We start from the raw sequence: 20,842 nt of genomic DNA, 5'->3' as shown, positions 1-20,842 counted from the left end.
TTGGAAAACAACAAAAAGAGTTCTAGGAGGCAAGTTTATAATGATACAGGTCCATCTCAAGAAACCAGAAAAATCTCAAACAACCTCACCTTATACCTAAGTAGCTAGAAAAAGAATAAACAAAACCCAAAGCTGGTAGAGGGAAGGAAATAATAAAGATTACAGTGGAAATAAATGAAACAGAGACCAAAGAAAAAGAAAGAAAGAAAAAAGATCAATGAAACCAAGACCTGTTCTTAGAAAAGATAAGATGTTCTAAGGAACAAGATAAGGATGTCCACTCTCAACTCCATATTCAACATAGCGCTGTAAGTTCTAGCTGGACTATATAACTGGACCACTTTTTCACACCATACACAAAAATAAACTCAAAATGGATTAAAGACCTAAATGTCAGACCTGAAACCATAAAACTCCTAAAAGAAAACACAGGCAGTAACGTCTTGGACATCAGCCTTAATAACATATAGGCCTTAGACATATTTATGGATATATCTCTTCAGGGAAGAGAAACAAAAGCAAAAATAAACTATTGGGATTACCCCAAAACAAAAAGCTTTTGTACAGGGAAGGAAACCACCAACAAAACAAAAAGGCAACCTACTGAATGAGAGAAGATATTTGCAAATGATATATCCAATAAGGGATTAATACCCAAAATAACATATAAAGAACTTATACAACTCGACACCAAGAAAACAAACAATCCAATTAAAAAATGTGCAGAAGACATGAACAGACAATTTCCTAAAGAAGACATACAGATGGACAACAGATACATGAAAAGATGTGCAGCATCACTAATCATCAGGGAAATGCAAATCAAAACCACAATGAGATATCGCTTCACACCTGTCAGAAGACTAAAATAAGAAACACAAGAACCACGTGTTAAAAAAGATGGAAAGAAAAGGGAATGCTTGTGCACTCTTAGTGGGAATGCAAACTAGTGCAGGCACTGTGGGAAATAGTATGGCGATTCCTCAAAAAAGTTAAAAACAGAACAACCATATGATCCAATAATTCTACTACTGATTATTTACCCAATGAAAAAGAGAACACTAATTCTAAAAGTATGCACCCCTATGTTTACTGCAGCATTATTTACAATAGTTATGATATGGAAGCAGCCCAAGTGTTCATTGACAAGTGAATGGAGAAAGAAGATGTGGTATGTACGTGCATTATAATATTACTTAGCCAGCCATAAAAGAGATCTTGCGTTTGTGATAACATGAATGCACCTAGTGAGTATTATACTATGTGAAATAAGTCAGACAGAGAAAGACAAATACCATATGATTTAATTTATATGTGGAATTAAAAAAATAATAATAATAAACAAAAAAACAAAAAACAAACATACTCGTAAATACAGAGAACAAACCAATGGTTGCCAGGGAAGAAGTGGGTGGGAAGATGGGTGAAATAGATAAAGGAGATTAAGTATGAACTTCCAGTCTTAAAATTAGTAAATCAGAGAGATGAAAAGCAGCATAGGGAATATAGGCAATAATATCATAATAATGTTACATTATAACATGATGACTATACTTACGGTGAGCAAGGAGTAATATATAGAACTGTCAAATCAATATGTTGTACACATGAAACTAATGTAACCCTGTACATCAATGATACTTCAATAATAAATAACAGTGTTTTTATTTTTTTTAAAGATTTTATTTATTTACTTGACAGACAGAGGTCCCAAGTAGGCATAGAGGTAGGCAGAAGAGAGAGAGAGAGGAAGAAGCAGGCTCCCCACTGAGCAGAGAGCCTGATGCGGGGCTTGATCCCAGGACCCCGAGATCATGACCCAAGCCGAAGGCAGAGGCTTTAACCCACTGAGCCACCCAGGTGCCCCAAAAAGTGTTTTTAAAAAAAGAAAAAAAGAGAGAGAGAGAAAACCACAATGAGAGACCATTATACATCCACTTAGAAGGCCATAATAAAAAATAATTTACTGGAAATTAAGTTTTGGCAAGGATGTACAGAAATCAGAATCCTCAATACACTGCTGGTGGGAATGAAAAAACAGTGCAGCCATTCTAGAAAATAGTATGGCAATTCCTCAAATGATTAAACATAGAGTTACCATATGAGTTACCAGCAACTCTATTCTTAGGTATATATCTAAGATAAATGGAAGCATGTATTACACAAAAAGTTGCACAAGGAATGTTTTTAGGAATGTTACTCATAATAGCCAGAAGATTAAAACAACCCAAACATCCATCAACTGATGATGAATAAAAAACAAAATGCATTATCCAAATGTATACTATCTGGAATACTAGGCAGCCATAAAAATGAATGAAGTATCAATAACATGATATGACACAGATAAACCCTGAAAATTGTATGCTAAGTGAAAGAAGCCAACACAAAAGACCACATATTATATAATTTCAGTCATATGAAATATCTAACACAAGGAAAATCTAGAGAGAGAGAAAGTAGCTTAGTGGTTACTTGCTCGGGGGAAAAGATAGGCAGATAAGGGGATAATAACTAAAGTGTACAGAGTTTCTGTTTGAGGTCATAAAAATACTCTAAAGCTGATTCATATGATGTGATTCATATGTACATTAAAGTTAGAGGGCGCCTGGGTGGCTCAGGTGGTTAAGCGTCTGTCTTCAGCTCAGGTCATGATCCTGGAGTCCCAGGATCAGAGTCCCACGATGGAGGCACATCAGGCTCCCTGCTCAGTGGAAAGTCCGCTTCTCCATCTGACCCCCTCCCCTCTCATGCTTTCTCTTTCAGAAGAAAGGAAGGAAGGAAGGGAGGGAGGAGGGGAGGGAGGGAGGAAGGGAGGGGAAGAGGAAGAGGGGAAGAGAGGAAGGAAGAGAGGGTTAGAGAAAATCTGGTCTTTCTACAAATCACTACGTTAAAGAAAATGGGGACCAGTACAAAACAAAGAGATTTATGACAGAGAGCATCCAACTGCAGTATATGACCTTTGTCTGGATAGATTTAAACAAACAAATATAGAAAGGCATCTTTGATATAATCAGGGAAATTTGAAAATGAATTGAATATTAATTGATATATAGAATTATTAATTTTGTTGGGTGTGACATGCCATAGTGGTATGCAAAAGCAAAAAAGTTATTGGATATTTATAGCAGCAATGGCCACGGTCGTCAAACTGTGGAAAGAACCAAGATGCCCTTCAACGGACGAATGGATAAGGAAGATGTGGTCCATATACACTATGGAGTATTATGCCTCCATCAGAAAGGATGAATACCCAACTTTTGCAGCAACATGGATGGGACTGGAAGAGATTATGCTGAGTGAAATAAGTCAAGCAGAGAGAGTCAAGTATCATATGGTTTCACTTATTTGTGGAGCATAACAAATAACATGGAGGACATGGGGAGATGGAGAGGAGAAGAGAGTTGAGGGAAATTGGAAGGGGAGATGAACCATGAGAGACTATGGACTCTGAAAAACAATCTGAGGCTTTTGAAGGGGCGGGGAGTGGGAGGTTGGGGGAGCCAGGTGGTGGGTATTATGGAGGGCACGTATTGCATGGAACACTGGGTGTGGTACATAAACAATGAATTCTGTTATGCTGAAAAGAAATAAATAAATAGATTTTTTTAAGTTATTGGAGATGCATACTTAAATATTTACTCATGAAATAACCTGATGGCTGAATTTACTTTAAATATATTGGAGAGGGGCGCCTGGGTGGCTCAGAGGGTTAAGCCTCTGCCTTCGGCTCAGGTCATGATCTCAGGGTCCTGGGATCAAGCCCCGCATCAGGCTCTCTGCTCAGTAGGGAGCCTGCTTCCCCCTCTCTCTCTGCCTGCCTCTCTGCCTACTTGTGATCCCTCTCTCTGTCAAATAAATAAATAAAATCTTTAAAAAGTATATAGGAGAAAAACTTTTACAGAGACCTGGATGAAATGAAAAATACTGATAATTGGTGGAATCAGATGATGGGTGCATAGAGGGTCATTCCTCAATTCTATCCATTTTTATAGATAAATTCTCTCTACTTAAAATTTTCCTAAATAAATAACATTTCTTTTTTAAAAATCACCTGGAATATTTAAAAATCAGGTTTCTGGGCTACCCCACTCAAAATTACTGAATCCAAATCTCAAGTATGAGTCCAGGCATGCCAGATTTTAAGATGCTAGGACTCTAGGTGCAGTACCTTCCTATCCTGTTTAGGAAGAAATCCATGCAGTCTATGAACCTTGGCTTCCCAAGCCCAAAACCATCATTAATTTACAAGAATTACAAATCAGGCCTCCATTTACTCAGTTTGATGAATGTTATTCCTGAAGTGGAGGAGGGCAAAAGAAAAAGAAGGAAAAGAAAGGAAGGGAAGTAAAAGAAAAAAGAAACAGCAATATCTCTTTCTTTACCCCTAGACTTTACATCCACCATCACTAATAGCAATTAGTCAATTACTTTTCTACATCCTACGGGTGATAGCATCAGCCTTCTAATCACTGAGAAAAAATTATCAGCAGGTGAGGGTAGGCTGGGGAGAAGTTTAGAAGTTAATACAATGGGAGTGGATGGATTTCTGCCCTTAAAAACAGAGTCCAGAGGCATCTCTCACCTCACTCTGATTCAAATGTCCAGGTAAATGAAATTTCAAGCCGAATTCTAAATGCACTCCAAGCATATGATTTGCAACTTTGATGTAATGCCTACTGCTTTTAATTAGATGAGATGTCCTTTTTGAAATCAGTTACAGACACTTGCCATTTTCAAAATGCCCTCAGGTAACTTCCAACATTTGTGCCCTTCAAGTGAGCAGTTAATTTTCACTCTCAACATACATAATTCACCCAGGCTATTGCTGGCTGTACCTACCATCAGAAGAGATTTACATTAGTTTCACCACAGTAAATATACCAGGTCAGAACTGCAAGTCTCCAGGACAGTTTCAAGACAAAAATTGTGTAGATAAAGTGGAGACCTGAAAGGATTAATATGCCCCCAGGTGATATCCAAAAAAAGAGGAAAACGAAGGTTTATATGTCTTTCCTGGTAAATTTTAATCTTTTTGGCTTTACTTCTAAATGGATTACTTAAATCTTAACACTCCTTTTGGATTTAAACTTACTCTTTTGATTACCATGGCATGAACAGTGATAACTACTTACTTCACTTTTATGATTTATTATTTGACAGACAGCAAGAAGAAAACAAAGGAAAAAAGTGAAGGCAACTCCTCATTTTCCAAGAAAGTGAGTGAACAAACATAGAAGGGGTTCATCACTCTGGGAGCATTAGGCTTTGTCACTTGTTGTCCATCAATCCATTTTCATTCATCACCTGAGTCTAAGCCAGGAAGATAAGAAATGCCGATTAGACCTTCCTTTTCCCTAGAAGGCCTCCATGAATCTTAAGACTCTGTCTTCCCCCAACAACTATAATTTATCTTCCTTTCTTTTTTTCAGCTCTCTGTTGATATACAAGTATTGATTAACTAGATAGGATGGGAAGAATGAGAGGAGGCAGAGCCTTTCCTGCTAAACATGTGGTTCATTTACTGGATGACAGCTGCTCACTAGCTTCTCAGGGTGAGATCAAGTTGGCAGGGCGACCCCATATTTATTGTGAGGCTGAGGAATGCTATTAACATCCAGACTGATTTAGAGGGAGGGTAAGAAGAGGTGCCTTTGTGAGTTTCAGGTAATAGTTTCCCATTGCGGGGAAGGTCAAGACCTAACTCTTTAGCATATCTTACACAGCTGATTACAGTCTGGTTCCCTCCTCGCTTCCCTGCCTTAGTGTCCACCATTCCCCTACCAAATGTACCCCAATCTGCCCCCAATTTTTTTCCTCTGTGGCTCCATGCACTCCTTTTTCCCACCTGAAATTCTCCCTCAGATATCCCACACATCTTCCAAGGCCCAGCTCCAACAACATTTCCTCAGAGAAAACTGCACTCACCTCCTTTTCCCTCCTCTTTGTTCTTCTAGACTTTCTATATGCCTCTATTAAAGCTCATGAGGCTATTGATGTGGGTGTAAATATTAACATGCTAACCTGTTTTAATATGTAAATGGAATGTTATTTTCTTCTCCTCTTTTGCTGCCATAGTAGAAGAAAGGAAATATATCCCTTCACTATCTGGGGGCATTAGAAGATTTTATTCCTGGCCTCCAGAAACATTAGGAAATTTCCTTCCAGTAAGTTCTATTATGAGAAGAGAATGGAGGAAACTTTATGCAGAATACAGAGGGAAACATGGGACTCAAGAGGACTAAGGAAAAAGGGAAGCGAGTGCAGGGAAGGAGATGGAAAATGATAGAGTTCCTGAGGCCTGAGAACCAAGGGAAGCCATGTTGAAAGTGAATCCTTGCCCATGGACAATTCAGCTTTCATCTTCATGGAAAGCCTCCTATCCTCTCCATCCACGGTCTACGCCATCTGATCCCTCTTCTGTACCAAAGAGGATGCCCCTTTTCTCTACCCTCCTTCCCTCCCTCTCCTCTGAGTGTACTCATTCTCAACTGCCAATACACCCCAGAGCAGCAGATATTACTTGGTTCTTATCCTACCAAACCTCCCCACACTTCAGGAAATCCATAAAGCCATAGGGGAAGGAGGTCCTGAACATTCAGTGATGGGGGAAATCCACATTTATCCTAAGGAGTGGGGAAAGTGCCCTTACTGCACAAACTAGAGCCCTATAAATGAGATCATAGTTGGTGATAGGCCTGCAATTATGTCTATCCCTAACCTGACTATAAGCTCAAGGCCCATGCCCCACCTATCATGGATTTCCCAGGAATATATGTAATGTAATAAATTTATATTTCAATGAATACCTAAAAGAAAACTGTTTGCTTTTCCCCTAAAAACATGCCTTGTGTATCTGTAGTAGGTAAAAGTTTTTAAAAGTTTTCTCCGTTATTAGTTTTTTAAGTAAGCACTTATTTGCTAAGCACCTACTATGTCCAAGTTACTGACACAGGTAGAGATGAGAGGAGAGGTGTTATAGGAATGGGCAAATTGAAAAATTACATTTAATGTGAGGTGATTCAAAATATGAAAGTTATCATTTTTATAGATGCCAACATTCATAGCCAAAATGTTAACGTGTTAACATAATTTAATTTCAATCATTAGTACACTTCATCACTTTATAATGGGCACTAAAAAATTAAGTTTTCAACAGATATCCCATATCCCTATAAATCCTGCCAATAGTATTCTAGGCTATGTGTTGTAGAAAAAGACTCTGACAGCCATCAACTCTGGGCTTGTAAACACTGAGGGAAGAAGTTGTTCAACATCAAGGTATTATGCATGAGTAAAATACTGTTATCTGTAATCTGTGCTGGATTACATAATTCATGATTAGAATTTAAGTTCCAGAAGAAGAATTACATACCCTTCTACTGATTTTCTTCAAGCACAGTATTGAACTTCATTATCTGGCAACTGAAAACAACTAACACATCAAGCTGTGATATTAGGAATGATGAAATAGATCAAATATATAGGAATGAGCCTATGGCTGAAATTTAAAAACAGGGTTCAAAGATTTATACTGAAGGTATATACTGACTTAAGGTATATACTGATATATACTAAGGTATATACTGAAGGTATATACTGATTTAAGCTGAAGGTCTTGAGTTTTTTTCACAGCAAGACTACTCAGGCCACCTCAAAAGGCTCATCTCCTCCCTGCTTTCTTTCACCCTCAATTCTCTACTCCGTATCCTTTATACCAACCTCCTTTCATCTTTACTCTTCTAACTTCACATATTCTCCTCACTTACAAGATGAGCTGTGAACTGAATTCATGCTCTAAGAAGAAAATGCATCTACACATTCCTACATAGGCAAAATTCCTTTATTCTTTCCTTTCACTTTATCCCTTGATGTGGTACAAGCATATTAATATTTATGTACTTTCTCTGGTTAATTTTCCCACATCAGTCAATACAGATGCAGAGGCTCCTCCCAGATTTGGGAAGGCTTCACTAAGTGACCATGAACATGTGCTACATGTTCTTCTGGACAAGGTTTTCCTAAAGCAACTGTAAAGAGGCAATGGATTTAGGTGCACACCTTTGCAGTAGGCTAAATCTTAACTTGTATATATCAGAACTACCAGCCAATTGTCACAAACAAACAAAAAACAACCTAAAGAAAATCAGTTATTCAAATGAAAAATTCAGTTAAACTACTATGTTGGCGTCAGATGCACAAAACAGCTGGTTGAATTTTAAATTCTTTCATTTTCCAATAGTAACTTTGCAGGGCAGTCATTCCAAATAGAGTGTATCACATTATTGAAAGAACTCTTAAGTACCAGGTAGGTGGCAATGCAAAGCATTTAAGCAGGAAAAACATCATTTGGGGAGTAGACTAAAGTAGAATTAACCTTCTCTCTGTAATGGTTGAAACTTTACCTCAAAAGCTATCAGTCTATAGTCAGGACATTAAAAAAGTAAACATAATTCACTGTAAAAGAGATTATGAAGTAAATTCCAGCACTGCCAAAATAATAAAAATCTACAAGGAGTCAAACTCAAATATGTTACAGCACTGACATTTTAGTCTTAACCAACCTCTTGAAATCCAGGGCCCACACAAACTGGTGGGGCATCATTCACTTTTATCTGTAAAAGCCATATACTTAATTGTGACCTGTAATTCTCCTATAACCAATGTTGGACAAAAAAAAAATGAAAGAAAGAAACTTCTTTTATGCCATATTTCTTTTCTCTAAAAAAGAATACATATCTATATAATTTATCTACATATAGATATATATAATTTCTGATTCTACATAGGGAGTTTTGAAGCACTGATAAATACTAAATTTGCCCATCCCCTCCCCTAGAGATTTGGATTCGGCAAGTCTGAAATGAACTTCAAAGAGCTGGCTTTCTTTCTCTTTCTTCCTCCTTTTTACTTTTCATTTTTAAGTAATTTTATACTTACTGAAAAGTTGTAAAAATAACACACCCATCTTAAGAGCATCTTAGACAATCATAGTACAACCATCAAAACCAGAATATTAACATTTACACAATGCTCTTAATTAATTGAAGTGGGTGAAGTTGTAGCCCCAAAAAGGAATTTCCAAGTCTGAAGCCTCAGCATATGTGAATGTAACCTTATTTTTTTTTAAAGTGGTCTTTCCAACTATAATTAAGGATCTCAAGATGAGATCTTTTTAGATTAGCAAGGTAGACTCTAAATTCAATGGCAAGAGTTCTATAAGAAAAGATGACATAGAGGGGCACCTGGATGGCTAAGTCAGTTATGCATCTGCCTCGGCCCAGGTCATGATCTTGGGGTCCGCATGGGGCTCCCTGCTCAGCAGAGAGCTTGTTTCTTCCTCTCCCTCTGCTGCTCCCACTGCTTGTGCGCTTGTGCACTCGCTTGCTTGGCTCTCTCCCTCTGTCAACTAAATAAATTAAAGCTTTTTAGAACGATGACACAGGCAGACAGAGAAACAAGGGAGAAACCATATATAGAGGAAGAGATTTGAATTTCCTTGACACGAGCCAAGGAACACCTGAATCAATCAGAAGCTGGAAGAGGAAAGGAAAGATCCTCCCCTAGAGTCTTTAGGAAGGAACCAACTCTGTCAACACCATGATTTAGTATTTCTGGCCTCCAAAACTGTGAAAGAATAAATTTCTGTAGTTTTAAGAGATTTGGGTTTCTGGTGCTCTGTTATAGTAACCCCAAGAAACTAATACATACAGGTAATAGTAATAAATAAATATTGTCTATCATTTCTGAGTACAGTCACCTCTGCTTACTCTCAGTTTGGTTATTGATTAATTGCTGACTCTCAATTTGGTTACTGGTTAATTGATCAATTTGGCAACTGGTTAACTGCAAAATTATCTTCTACCTTGGCTTATATCCTACAACTACACTCTCTTCCCCTCTGTTCTAACTTTATTATTTCTTAAATGGCCTTTCAGAAATCTGAAATTTCTAAAGGAGGTTTTCAAAAATAATTAGTTGATCAAGGAACACTCTGTATTCTTCATAAATAATTTATTGAATATATGCACCAAATTTTGTCATTATTAAGCTCTGACATAGAAACTAAAGCTCAACATTGCCAAGGAACTAGGAAAAGCTTTTTTACATAAATAGTGACACAGATGGATTTTCATATGTTAAATACTTTAAGACATTTTAAATGTGCATGGCATTTTCAACTGGATATCCAGTTAGTGTAATATTTTTAACAATGATTTAACTTTTACATTATATAAATAATAGGTGAAGAGTAGATCTTAAGCTTGATATTTTTGAACAATGTGTTTTGATGTATAACCCATAAATCGGAAACTTAGACTATATTAAATGATCAAAAATATGTTGACACGGGAATTTCTGTTGACTAGTACCCAATTCTGACATTTCAGGGTATGACTAGCAATGTGTTTCAATGTCATTTGATACAGATTATCAATTAAATAATTGAAGTTACACATTCTTTTTTTTTAATTTTTATTTATTTTTTTAATTTCTTTTCAGTGTTCCAGAATTCATTGTTTATGCACCACACCCAGTGCTCCAGGCAATATGTGCCCTCCATAATACCCACTACCAGGCTCACCCAACCTCCCACCCTCCGCCCCTCCAAAACCCTCAGATTGTTTTTCAGAGTCCACAGTCTCTTATGGTTTGTCTCCCCCTCCAATTTCCCTCAACTCCCTTCTCCTCTCCGTCTCCCCACATCCTCTGTGTTATTCCTTATGCTCCACAAATAAGCAAAACCGTATGATAATTGACTCTCTCTGCTTGACATTTCATTCAGCATAATCTCTTCCATAATTCTTAAGATATCCTTTGAATCTACCACTTTGTCTGCAACTGCAAATATGGGTTTTGCTCAAGAAAAATCTTTTGAAATTTTATGTGAAATGTAAGAACATGTATTTTATCCCTACCATGTAATAAACACTAATCTATAAGCCTAAGAATTAAAGTAAACCATTCCTCATCAAAGTAAACATTTTATTGGGAAGTAAAAGGGGCTCACAGCCCTTTAAATGATAAAGAATAGTTGCTTATATGAATGGAACCTATTGCCATTTGCCTCATGCTGCCAAGTATGGAGAGATTCTGGTGAAATCTCAAGAGAGACCTTAAAAAAAAAAAACAACTGGCAGGTTTGAACACTTAAACTACCTTTAACCTTTCCTTTGACTGAAATATATTCCAATATGATTAACTCTTAATAATCTTCCTTATATTCTGAATAGGTAAATAAAAACTTTCACTTTAATTGACCTTTATATCCTATAATCTGAGAAATCTAGCCAATAATCCTGTCATATAATACCAAATAGACTTTCTCTCATTATGAAGTGTTACTGATTTCCCACTTCTTTCCACACAGCTCAACAGAATCAATGTGTGGTGACTAATATATTCCTATCTGCCTAAAGATCTGCATCAAAGGTACTAAGAAATATAACACAATCAATGACAAGTTTGTTTTTAAAAATCAAGATGTGAGGATTATAAACATAACTTTCATTTCCCTTCTCAATAAATATATTCTGCAGCTGTTTCGAGTATATGGAAAGTTGAATCTAAAAAAAAAATCCAGATATATTTCTAAATATTAAAAAAAGGATATCCTTCTCTGCTCAAAAATAGGAAGACTCAACCCTGTCAAGATGTTAGTCCTTTCCAACTTGATCTATAGATTCAATACAATTCCAATCAAACACCCAGAAAATTATTTTGTAAATATTGACAAACTGACTCTAAAGTTTCTATGGTGAGGCAAAAGACCCAAAATAGCCCACACAGTATTGAAGGAGAAGAACAAATACAGAAGAATGACACTATCTGACTTTAAGATTCACTATAAAGCTACAGTAATCACAACAATGTGGAATTTATGAAAGAACAGATGAATAGATCAACGGAACAGAACAGAGAGCCCACATACAGATCAAAATAAATATAATCAACAGATCTTTGACAAAGGAGCAGAAGCAATACAACAGAGCAAAGACAGTCTTTTAAACAAATGGTGCTGAAACAGTCAGAGAGCCACATGTAAAAAAAAAATTAACCTAGACACAGATGTTATATTCTTGACAAATCAAAAAGGATCACAGACCTGAGTGTAAAATGCAAAACTACAAAACTCCTTAAAATACGAGAAAACCTAAATGATCTTGGTTAAACTTTTTAGATACATAAAAGACAAAGTCTGTGAAATAAAAAACTGTTAAACTGTATTTCATTAAAAGTAAAAACTTCTGGGGAACCTGGGTGGCTCAGATGGTTAAGCATCTATCTGCAGCTCAGGTCATGATCCCAAGGTCCTGGGATCCCACCCCGCATCAGGCTCCCCTGCTCGGCGGAGAGCCTGCTTTTCCCTCTCCTTCTACTGCTCACCCTGCTTGTGCTCTTTCGCTCTGTCAAATAAATAAATAAAATCTTTTTAAAAAGAAAAAAGAAAAGTAAAAACTTCTGCTCTGCAAGTGACAATTTCAAGATGATGAGAAGACAAGCTATAGACTAGAAGAATATATTTGTGAAATACTTATCTCATAAAGGACTGTTATGCAAAATATACAAAGAACTCTTAAAATTCCACAATAAAAAATGAACTACATTAAAAATTTGGTCAGACTATAAAAGACACCTCTCCAAAGAAGACAAACAGATGGCAAGTAAGCATATAAAAGGATGTTCTCCATTATATATCATCAGAGAAATGCAAATTAAAATAATGAGATACCACAACACACGTGACAGAATGATAAAAATCTAGAACACTGACAACATCAAATGCCGACAAGCATGTGGAGCAACAGAAACTCTCACTCATTGCTAGTGGGAATGTAAAATATTACAGCCAATTTGGAAGATAGTTTGGTGCTTTCCTACAAAATTAAACATACTTTTATCATACAATCCAGCAGTCATGCTCCTTGGTATTTATCCAAAAAAGTCAAAAACATGCCTATACAAAAAACTGCACACATATCTTTTTAGCAGCTTTAGTCATAATTGTCAAAGCCTAGAGATAACCAAGATATTCATCTGTAGATGAATGTATAAACAAACTGTGATACATCCAGACAATGGAAATTATTATTCGGTGCTAAAAAGAAATAAGGGGTGCCCAGGTGGCATAGTTGGTTAAGTGTCTAATTCTTAGTTTCGACTCTGTCATGATCTTAGGATTGTGAGATTGAGGATCAAATTGGGCTCCATGCTCAGCATGGAGTCTGTTTAAGACTCTTTCTCCCTCTGCCTCTCCCCATTGCACACACTCTCTCTAAAATAAATAAGCAAGGGGTGCCTGGGTGGCTCAGTGGGTTAAGCCACTGCCTTCAGCTCAGGTCATGATCTCAGGGTCCTGGGATCGAGCCCCGCATCGGGCTTTCTGCTCAGCAGGGAGCCTGCTTCCTCCTCTCTCTCTGCCTGCCTCTCTGCCTACTTGTGATCTCTCTCTGTCAAATAAATAAATAAAATCTTAAAAAAAAAAATAAAATAAATAAGCAAATCTTAAAAAAAATTAAGATAAATGAAATAAAAAGCACCATCAATTCATGAAAAAATGCAGGAATCTTAAATTCACATTACTAAGTTAAAAAAAACTAAAAAGCTATATGCTATATGATTCCAACTATATTACATTCTTAAGGCAAACTATGAAGACTATAAAAAGATCAGTGGTTGTTAAGGGTTGGTGGGAGATGAGGGACAAGAATAAATAGGTAGAATACAGATAATTTTTAGGGTAATAAAAATACTTTGTATGCTAATGATAGATACATGTCATTATACATTTGTCCAAACCCACAGCATGTTTAACACCAAGAGTGAACACTAATGTAAAGTATGCACTGGTGATTATGATGTGTCAATGTAGATGAACCAACTGCAAAAAATGTATCCCTCTGGTGGGGGATGTTGAGAATGGCGGAGTCTTTGTATGTGTTATGACGAAATTATATGAGAATCTCTGTACCTTCCCCTCAATTTTACTTAAAATCTAAAATTTAAAAAATAATAATAAAGTCATAGTTAAAAAACAAAAGAAAGAAAAAATATCCTGAGTTCATATTTCTAAATCTTCCTTTCAAATTGCTTCTCTTCTGATGGTCTCCAACTCAGTAAACAGCTCCTTGATCCAACCAATTTCTAAGGCCCAAATTCTGCAGTTTTCCATGATCCACCATCTCCTCCAATACCTAAATGTCCAATACATCAACCAGTCTTAGAGAGACTTCTTTCAAAATACATTTTGAATTCCTTCATTTTTCTCTACCCTCACCTGTCTCATCCAAAACACCATCATTTCTTGTCTAATTTATAACAATGGCCTCTTATTGGTTCCTCTTACTTGACCCCAATTCATTATCCACACACTGATCAACTCAATCTTTGAAAAAATGCAAATTTTGCCCCCTGCCAAAAGCTATTCAATAGCTTCTCAATTGCAGTTAAGGTAAACTCACAATAAACTATCACCTTACACCTGTTACAGTGGCTACTATCAAAAAGACAAGAAATAAGTGTTAGTGAGGATATGGAGAAAAGGGAACCCTTGAGCACTGCTGATGGGAATGTAAATTGGTGCAGCCACTATGGAAAACAGCAAGAAGGTTCTTCAAAGACTGAAAAATGGAACTATCATATGAACCATAAATCCACTTCTGGGCATATCTCCAAAAGAAATAAAATCAGCTTTTCAAAGAGATTTCTGCATTCCCATGTTCATTGCAGCATTATCCACAATAGCCAAGATATGGAAACAACCTAAGTGTCCATCAATAGATAAATGGAAAAAGAAAATGTGGTATGTATACATACAATGGAATATTACTCAAACTTAAAAAAAGAAGGAAGTCCTGCAACATCTGTGACAGCATGGATGGACCATCAGGGCATTACACTAAGGAAATAAGTCATGCAGAGAAAGACAAACATTTTATGATCTCATTTACACACAGAATCTAAAAAAGTCAAACTCATAGAAACAGAGAGTAGGATGGTGGTTACCAGGGTCTGGGGTGTGGAGAAAATGGGGAGATGGTGTTCAAAGTATACAGAATTCCGGACATAAGACAAATAAGTTCTAGGTCTCTAATGTATAACATTGTGACTATAGTTAAAAATACTATATTATACACTTAAAAGTTGCTAAGAGAGTAGAGTTTAAATGTTCTCACCACACACACACAAAAGATAATTATGTATATGTTAACTAACCTTATTGTAGTGATTTTGTAATGCATTCATGTATCAAACCATGATGTTGTAGACCTTAAATAATGTTATATGCCAATTTTATCTCAATAAAGCTGGAAAAATTTGTTAGAAAAAATTTGTTAGAAAAACACCTTAGGTCCTTTATTTTGCCTACAATGCTCTGAATCACCTGGTCCTGCTTACTTCTCCAGACTTGCGACTACCATCTATCACCAGCTCTCCATGCTGCAGGTCTCCTGGCCACCTTGGGGCTTTTGCAGTTTCCCTCTGCCTGCAATGCTCTTATTGCTCCTTTTCACCCAGCAAATCTACTGATCCTTTAAGCCTCAACTTATTCTACTCTCTCATAGAAGTCCTCCAGTACTCTCTGTCCCCTAATCTAAATCTCTTTCCATTATAGTTTTTTTTAATATTTATTTACTTATTTATTTGAGAGATAAAAGGTGGGGGAGGGGCAGGGGAAGATAAACTTTAAGCAGACTCCCCACTGAGCATGGAATCCAACATGGGGCTCGATCTCATGACATAAGAGATCATGACCTGAGCTGAAACCAAGAGTCAAACACTTAAGTGACTGTGCCACCCAGGCACCCCTCCATTATAATATTTAATTGCACTGTTTAAATTTTCTTCCTAGTATATACGCACTATATGTATACTGGATATAACATAATATCTATATCATATACATATAATTTATATGTATACACATATTTGTGCAAATATGTGTTTAGTATTTATTTTTCCACTAGACTCTATGTTTTCAGTTTTGGTTTAATTGTTGTTTTGTTTTGTTTTTTGCAAAAAGTGGGTTCTATTTCCATAGAGTTTTTTAAATTGCTTTACAGAAGTGGATTCTATACTTTATGGAGGCAAGTGTCTGTGTTGTTCACAATTATCATCCCAGTACCTAGCATAGTGTCTAGCATAGGAGGTGCTCAATGTATCTCTTAAATATAAACAGCGAAAACTTTCACCTTCATGTCAATAATGTATCCTAAAAGTTACTCTGTTATTCTTACTATCTTCTAGATCTAACACTGGGAAGCTTTTCTATATCCTGTAACTTTCATATACTGGATAGTAAACACAAGACAGAGAGTGCAATATCAAAAGAAGGCATGAATTAGTCTGATATTATGACAAACACCTAACTAAAACATGGGAGGAGGAATCGAGAATCTTTTAACTTCCATCGTAATTATCAAGATTCTAGATAATTTGTGTTAAAAATAATATTATATTTGTATGTGATCTTAGGTTAAGCAAATGTCAAATCAAAATATTAAATAATTTCACAAACCAAACAACTACATCTATAATAGCAAACTTCTGGGGCACCTGGGTGGCTCAGTGGGTTAAAGCCTCTGCCTTCAGCTCAGGTCATGATCTCAGGGTCCTGGGGTTGAGCCCCGCATCAGGCTCTCTGCTCAGCAGGGAGCCTGCTTCCCTCTCTCTCTCTCTGCCTGCCTCTCTGCCTACTTATGATCTCTGTCTGTCAAATAAATAAATAAATAATCTTTAAAAAAAAATATATATATATATAAAATAGCAAACTTCTATGCATGCTAGGAATAACAGTTACAAGTATGGTGGGAAAGAGTAACCCTCACTTATTGATTCATTCTTTCATTCAACATTCATTTATTGAATATTGCTTACATGCCAGAGAACAAATTTTGAAGATAACTTTCTCAGTGGAATCTATACAGCAATGCTATGGAGTGGTCAAGGCAGATATTATCATTCCCACTTTACAAATGAGATACCAGGGTTTAAAAAACTGAAGTCTCACTTCCTTAAAAATCACATGTAAGCCAATTTCTGGAAAAAGATGGCAGAGTAGGAAGATACTAAATTAACCTCATTCCACAGATACAACTAGATAACACCCACATCAGTATACATAATCCAGAAAAAGACTTAAAAAGTGGCAGAATAGATGCCGCACAGCTAAATGTTGAGAAGAGGCCACATCAAAGATGGTAGGAAGGACAGAGAACCAGGCAGGAGCTTGAAAGAAAAAAAAATCAGGACTGTCCTTGGGAGGAAGGGATGCCCTGGGGCCAAAGAATAGAGAGAAACAAACCCTCACATCAAGCACCCCAAGCATGAGGAACCCACACCAGGAAGAAAAATCCCTGTAACATGTGACTTGGAAAATCAGAGGGGCTGAATTTTGAGATTTTGTATAATCAGGGGGCTTAACACCTGGAACTTTAAAAATCAGTGGGCTCAACTGTGGAAGAGCCTACAGGGTGACAGGAAACTGAGTCCCTAAGTTTAAAGAGACAACACAACAAACGGCCCCATGGAAAAACTACACAGAAGCAGTAGTTTGAAAAATTCCCAGGGTAAAGAGGAAGATTTATTTACTAATCACAGAGTGTGTGCTAGAGGGGCAGGGATCTTTAGGAAACTTCTCCAGGAACAAAGGAGTAGGCAAGTGCCATTTCCCTCCTCGTCCCGTAGCCTAGTCACACAAATATCTGCAAGAACCAGCGCAGTGCCAACACTCTTCACCTAACTTGCTAATAACACACCCTGCCCCCTGCATTCTCCTGTAGACACACCCCCTTGAACCAGGCCTCAGCTCTAAGTCTCCTCCCACAGCAGAACTCCAAAATTTGCTTATACCACAGGTGATGTCTCTGCACTGTCTTAGGGACTCACTCCCTCCAGCCCTTCAAGAGGAGTTTTCTCAAGTGACTTCAGGTCCCCTTCCACATCAGAACAGCACAAGCCTTGCTAACACCTCAAGCACAGTCCCCAAATTCTTATGCAGACCTGCTCCTTCCAATATGCCCTTGGCCAGAGCCCATCCAAAACTACAGGACACTACAGAACCTCTTCTTCATAAGGCCACTACTTTCAAAAGCAGGAGACGTCAGTGACTTTCTTAATACATAGAAACAGACACAGACAGTTAGACAAAATAAGGAGACAGAGGATTATGTCCCAGATGAAAGAACAGGACAAAATCACATTAAGAGAGCTAAACGAAACATAGATAAGTAATATGCAAACAGAAAATATTTTTATATTTTATTTTTTCAGTGTTCCAAAATTCATTGTTTACGCACCTCACCAGGACTCCATGCAATATGTGCCCTCCATAATAACCATCACCAGGCTCACACAACCTCCCATCCCTCCCCCCTCCAAAACCCTCAGTTTCTCAAAGTCCACAGTCTCTCATGGTTTGTCTCCCCCTATGATTTCCCCCAACTCACTTCTCCTCTCCATCTCCCAATGTTCTCTGTGTTATTCCTTATGATCCACATGTAATTGAAACCATAAAATAATTGACTCTCTCTGCTTGACTTATTTCACTCAGCGTAATTTCCTCCAGTCCCATCCATGTTGATACAAAAGTTGGGTATTCATCCTTTCTGGTGGAGGCATAATACTCCATCGTACATATGAACCATATCTTCTTTATCCATTCATCTGTTGAAGGGCATCTTGGCTCCTTCCAGAGTTTGGTGACTGTGGCCACTGCTGCTATGAACACTGGGGTACAGATGGCCCTTCTTTTCACTACATCTGTATCTTTTTGGTAAATATCCAGTAGTGCAATTGCAGGGTCATAAGGTAGCTCTATTTTTAATTTCAAAAGGAATCTCCACACTGTTTTCCAAAGTGGCTGCACCAACTTGCATTCCCACCAACAGTGTAAGAGAGTTCCCCTTTCTCCACATCCTCTCCAACACACGTTTTTTACTGTCTTGTTGATTTTGGCCATTCTAACTGGTTTAAGGTGGTATTTCAAGGTGGTTTTGATTTGAATCTCCCTGATGGCTAATGATGATGAACATTTTTTCATGTGTCTGATAGCCATTTGTATGTCTTCTTTGGAGAAGTGTCTGTTCATGTCTTCTGTCCATTTTTTGATGTGATTATCTGTTTTGTGTGTGTTGAGTTTGAGGAGTTCTTTATAGATCTTGGATATCAGCCCTTTATCTGTAGTGTCATTTGCAAATATCTTCTCCCATTCCATGGGTTGCCTCTTTGTTTTGTTGACTATTTCCTTTGCTATGCAGAAGCTTTTGATCTTGATGAAGTCCCAAAGGTTCATTTTCACTTTTGTTTCCTTTGCCTTTGGAGACATGTCTTGAAAGAAGTTGCTGTGGCTGATGTCGAAGAGGTTACTGCCTATGTTCTCCTCTAGGATTTTGATAGATTCCTTCCTCATGTTGAGGTCTTTTATCCATTTCAAGTTTATCTTTGTGTATGGTATAAGAGAATGGTCAAGTTTCATTCTTCTATACATAGCTGTCCAATTTTCCCAGCACCATTTATTGAAGAGACTGTCTTTTTCCACTGGATATTTTTTCCTGCTTTGTCAAAGATTATTTGACCATAGAGCTTCAGGTCCATATCTGGGCTCTCTACTCTGTTCCATTGGCCTATATGTCTTTTTTCGTGCCAGTACCATGCAGCCTTGGTGATCACAGCTTAGTAGTAAAGCTTGAAATCAGGCAATGTGATACCCCAGTTCTGTTTTTCTTTTTCAACATTTCCTTAACAATTCGGGGTCTCTGACAGATAGAACACTTAAAGTGATAGTCATAAAGACACAGGACTTGAAAAAAGAATGGAGGACCTCAGTGAAACCCTTAATAAAGATAGAGAAAACATAAAAAAGACATAGGGTGATGAAATGGATTAAAAAGCAAGACCGATCTATATGCTGCCTATAAGAGACTCATATCAGAACTAGAGACACATGCAGACTGAGAATGAAGGGAAGGGAAAGCATTTATCATGCAAATGAAAGTGCAAAGAAAGCCAGAATAGCAATACCTATATCAGACAAAATGATTTTAAAACAAAGACTGTAATAAGAGACAAAGAAGGATACTATATAATCATCAAGGGAATAATTCAACAAGAAGACATAACAATTGTAAATATTTATGCACTCAACATGAGAGCACCCAAATACATAAAGCAGCTAATAACAAACATAAAGGAAGTAATCAATAGTAATACAATAATGGGAAAAGACTTCAACACCCAACTTACTTCAATGGATAGATCATCCAAACAGTAAATCAGCAATGTAACAGTGGCTTTGAAGGATACACTGGACCAGATGGAACTAACAGATATATTCAGAACATTTCATCCTAAAACAGCAGAATACACATTCTTTTCAAGTGCAAATGGAACATTCTCCAGAACAGATCATATATTAGGACACAAAGCAAGTTTCAACAAATTTAAAAAGACCAAAATCATACAGTGTGTCATTTCCAACCACAACACTATGAAACTAGAAATCAACCACAAGAAAAAAAAATCTGGAAAGAACACAAATTCATGGAGTGTAAATAATATGCTACTAAACAATAAGTGTGACAACAAAGAAAGCAAACAGGTAATCAAATACATGAAGACAAATGAAAATGAAAACACAACAGTCCAAAATCTTGGGGATGTAGCAAAAACTACTCTAAGAGGGAAATTTAAAGCATTACAGACCTACCTCAAGAAGCAAGAAAAATCTCAAATAACCTCACCTTACACCTCAAGGAGCTAGAGAAAGAAGAACAAACAAAACCCCAAACTAAGAGAAGGAAGTAAATAATAAAGATTAAAACAGAAATAAATATATAGAATA

This window comes from Martes martes (genome assembly GCF_963455335.1).
Source record: "Martes martes genome assembly, chromosome: 1".
NCBI classification, from domain to species: Eukaryota; Metazoa; Chordata; class Mammalia; order Carnivora; family Mustelidae; genus Martes; species Martes martes.
The sequence above is the reverse complement of the archived record's forward strand: the minus strand, read 5'-3'. Positions refer to the sequence as shown.